Here is a 4,723-nt window from a genome sequence, read left to right on the forward strand (position 1 = left end):
TTCTCCAGGCTGAACAGTCCCAGCTCTCACAGCCTTTCCCCATAGGGAAGGTTCTCCAGCCCTCTGATCATCTTTGTGGCCCTCCTCTGAACCTGCCCCAGCAGCTCCATGTCCTTCTTATGCTACGGGTGATGTGGACAGTGGGATTGAGCGCACCCCCAGTGTCTTGAGAGCATTCTTCAGGAGAAGGACCTGGGGGTGTCAGCTGAAAAACTCAACATGACCTGCCAATGTGTGCTTGCAGCCCAGAAGGCCAGCTGTGTTCTGGGCTGCATCACAAGAAGTGTGACCAGCAGGTGGAGGGAGGTGATTCTCCCCATCTACTATGCTCTTGTAAGACCCCACCTGGAGTACTGTGTCCAGTTCTGGTGCCCCCATTCCTTTTATTCAGGAATGAAAGACAGTGGCTGGCTGGCTGCCTTCACCTTGTGCATATTCCCTGAGTTACAGAGAGAGCCTGAGCTCAGCTCAGGAATTTCTGAGCTCTCTGTTGCCTCCTTCACATTTGGGATCTGCACTGTATCAGCTGGAAGTATAGAACCCAGTGGTGATGGCACGGCAGATTTACAGGGGAAAGCCTAGCAGCTCTGGTGTCCCTAGGTCAAGCTAAACTCCCTCGCTGGGCTACCCAGCATCATGTGAGCTGGTGTGAAACATTTCAGAAATGTATGGCAAGTTCTACCAGAGACTTAAACTTGCTTCAGACAGTGTTTTGTCAAAACTGAGTCACCTCTACAACAATGCTGGGTCACCAAGTCAGCTTTAAACCCCCCCCCCAAACAGCAGCTATATGTGTCTTCGTTTATCTCATCAGAGAATTCTCAGCCTGTTATGAACAAACATTGTTTTTCCCCTTCCTATTAATTTTATACAGAAGGCATGGCTAATGCCTGGTGCTTATTTCCTTGGGATGCTCTCTGTATCCTCAGATTTGATCTTGTACTCAGGAAAAATGAATGTGTTGCATATTTTGGCTGCTGAGTGAGCCGTAGCAGCAAAGCCAAGGGGCTTGGCCTGCAAATACTAGCCACAGCTAGCTAGGGTGTGGTTTCCAATGATTTAAATACATATAGAATGCCAGCAGAGGGTGAAACAAGGCAGGGGAGGGGATGGATAACGAAGAGGACTTGTTCCTTTCTTTTGTTTTAATCTTTGTGAGACTGCTAACTGAACAGTTGTGAGGAGGAGAGGGCAGACCCTTACCTGTTATTATTGGTCAAAAGGCTTGACTGTTTTGTGGCATTTATTCAGACCTCTAAATTTTGTGATGTATGGAAATGGCAAGCACCCCCAACTCCAAGAGGAGAAGCTCAGCTCAAAACAGACCAGCAAATGAACTCTTGAAGAGCCTGTGCAGACTGAGTCCACCATGTTGCCACACTCTTCCTCTCTTCTCCAGGACTACAGCAAACAGGACAAACTGCACGTCTCGTGATGCTACAACCCACACAGCTGCTGTACAACGTTGTGCTTGGCTGTGGGGCACTAGGTAGTGCTCTGTCAGGGTTTTCTGGTCTGTGGTTGTCCTTAGCACCACTGAAATTCAGCTAGAACTGAAGAATCAAGAAGCAGTTTAGCCTGATGGATTTAAGGAACTAGAATCCCCTGCATAGATGAATGAACCTGACTTAACACAGAGCCAGTTGGTTCTTTTCCTCATTGAAAGAAACAGGCTGTGGCATAAAGCTGAGGCATTTCTCTTCTGCAAAGGTCTCATGCCAGTCATACCTTAGCCTGTTCCTCTCCACTCCTTTTGTTGGTGTGATGCTTCTGCGTTAGCAAGCTGTGCTTTTCATTCTGGAGTGATGAAAGGGGACAACAATAAATTACAATGCCTTTTAAGAAATCTTGAGTCTTATCAGATCTCACATCTCATCCTGCCTGCTCTTTCATGCCATTCTTTTACTATTACCCTAATTACCACTGAAAATGTACAGTGTGCTGCTCTTCCTGGGCACCTAGTGCTTGAAGCTACTGTTGGGAAATAGCATGGAGGCGAAAGCGGAGTTCCTTTCTCCCTTTTCTGTGAATTCCTATTCCTTGTGAAATCCCCAAATTCACAGCTTCACATGCTTCTGGGGAAAAAAACTGACCCTCAATGTGCTCTGAGGTATTGTTATGCTGCTAAAAGTGGAAATTTAATGGTATTTCCTGTCGGGTTGAGGGGAAAGAGTTGAGAGATGGTAGGTTTACCCTAACTGGCTTCTGATGCTTGAATGCTGGGAGCAGAAAGTGTGACAAGTATCTGAAACTGCAGCCACTAACCACTCTTTTATACAAATTCCAGATTACAGGCCAAGCTCACTGTTGACATAAGCAGATGCAAATCTAATGAAGTCACTGCAGTTACTTCTACTTATGCCAGAGGTGGCTTTGTCCTATTTTTGGAACATGCTAGTTTTGTGCTACAGCATTGGCACACTGCGTGGTGTCAGAATCCTTTTCAGCAGTGGCTGCGTGCCACTGGCTGACTAACATGATGCATCATGTCAAACATCTGCCTGATAATAGTCCCGTCCTGCCTTTTGACATGATCTATCAAGCCACTGTATCATGCTGGAAGGCATCTGATAGGAGTTGTGGCTGGATCTGATAGCGAGGAATGTGTGCTAACTGAATGTCAGGACATTTTGGCATCCTGTGCAAAACAGTGATATCTGTGTTAGCGCATCTACAAATCTCTTGCAAGTGCCTCATGTACTTGAGTGTAAAGTGATCACTAATTGTGGTGGGTTTAGGCTATGCCTTCACAATTTAGTTGCAGATTTTGAGCAGAAAAGCAGAAAAATCTAAATAAATGATCACTATCGGGTGTAAAAAGGAAAACTAAAGATTATTCTAAACAAATTCATTGGAGAAATATCTGCTATAAGATTGGCTGTGCCAAAACAATTCTTCTTACTCCTACCTGAATGTATCACATTAGCATAGTAGATGATGATTAAATAATGTTCTGCCTTGATCTGACTCTGCTTTGAGGATGGATAGTGATGTTTTTTCTCCTAGGAATGATCGCTGGTATTGAAAGAAGCTGTTCCTACTAGTGATTTTACAGACTTGTTTTGTTACTAAGAGCAGGAGGGTGCTGGTTTAGGTTTTTTGTTTTGATAAACTAGCATCAGGCCTTATTGACATAGCATCTGAAAGCGTTTTACCTCAGACAGAATGGTGCTAAACAACATCTAACTTAAACCAGGAAACATGTTTCACAATCCTCTGTGGCAAGAGCACAGATTCACTGAGAGAATCTGTGAGGGTGGAGAGCAGCCAGTCGTCCAAATGTGAGGAGGCTGGGTGCCAGGAGACGGGCGGCCAGAGGAATGCCTGAGAGAGCCTGGCCACACGCTCCCGCTGAAAACCTCCGGGTCAGGATCAGGCTCACGTCCAGCAGCAGCAAACCTTGGGAGATGGTACTTGTTCCTCCCAGTCCATAGCCTCTGGCTCCTGCAAACGCTGCTCTCGGCATCATGCTCTGCCTTAGCCTTGCTGCAGTAGGGAATGAGGGAAAAAGAGACTTCTGAAGTTGTTAGGGCCCAGATCAACCAGAGATTTGTAGATAGCAACCATCCCTTGGGTTCTGATTTCCCCAAAGAAACTGTTCAGAAACTCATAGCAAAGGTGTGCGCTGCACACGTGTTGTGCCCTTGTGAAAACTTCTGAGTGGCTGCAAAAGTTATCACTTAAGATTGAATCCCTTTCAGAGTACTGCAGTTGAATGTTTCATAGACATTCTTTCTGTAAACAGGGAATCCTACTGGGGTCAGACAGAGCTATTTTAACCTTGTGTCTTCATCTGACTGTTCTGGACAAGATGTGTGTGAGTGTTTGTGTGCATATAGATACACAAAGAGTACCAATTCAAGCTGCAAGTTTAGGTCATTATTAAATGTAGCTTTGTGAGAAAGAAACCTGAAATAATTCATTTTAGACCAAATGAGAAGAAACCAAGAGCCAACAAGTATAGTCATTCCCAGGCTCATAAGCGGGGATCATGCTAGCAAGCCATAGGCGTAGTCTTTTCCATGTGAGGAATGGTATTGAAAGCCTTCGAGTGTGGGACTGCAGTAGGGCAGCTTGCTGACAAAACATGTGTACAGAGGTAGGCTGTGCATGTAGTTGAGTAGGACTGGAGCCATCAGAACCAGAACCTGGCTTTCTGCATTTTTTAAGTAGAGCAGTGCTTTTCTCCCTTCTCTTTTTCTGTATGTGTTGTGTTGGATTTGATTTTTGAAAAAGAGAAACATCCTGGACCCCAAATGTGGGGAAACTTCCTGGGCTAGTTGAAAACTTATCCAACCTGCCATTTCCTGTGCTACAAATGGGTTCCTCCTTCCTTCCAGACGAATTTCCAGGATGAATCCCTCGGGAAGTGAAGGGTGGCAGATGCAGGTGACACCTGACTGTGTAAGGGCGCGTGGCCGAGCTTCCCACGGACCGAAACCCAGAACCGAGATGCTTCCCTCTCCCAGCCAGCAGCGACAGGGACTCGTACCGCAACTGAATAAATAAACCCTCCTGGGGACTAAACCTGCCCCACAGCCAAGAGCTGCCTCAGGACGCCCGGCACGGACCCTCCGTGGGATGGGATGGGGACAGGTGCTACGCGCCCGCGGGGCCGCTGCGGGAAGGGGTTGGGGGTTGGTGGGGAGAAGGCGGGCGGTTGGGCGCGGTCCCCGCCCCCGCGGCCGTGCCGCCGCTGCTGCTGCCGCTGCCGCCGGGGCGC

Source organism: Melanerpes formicivorus, unplaced genomic scaffold (assembly GCF_026170545.1).
Source record: "Melanerpes formicivorus ecotype bairdi unplaced genomic scaffold, bMelFor1.0.p_v2 SCAF_11, whole genome shotgun sequence".
Classification (NCBI taxonomy): domain Eukaryota; kingdom Metazoa; phylum Chordata; class Aves; order Piciformes; family Picidae; genus Melanerpes; species Melanerpes formicivorus.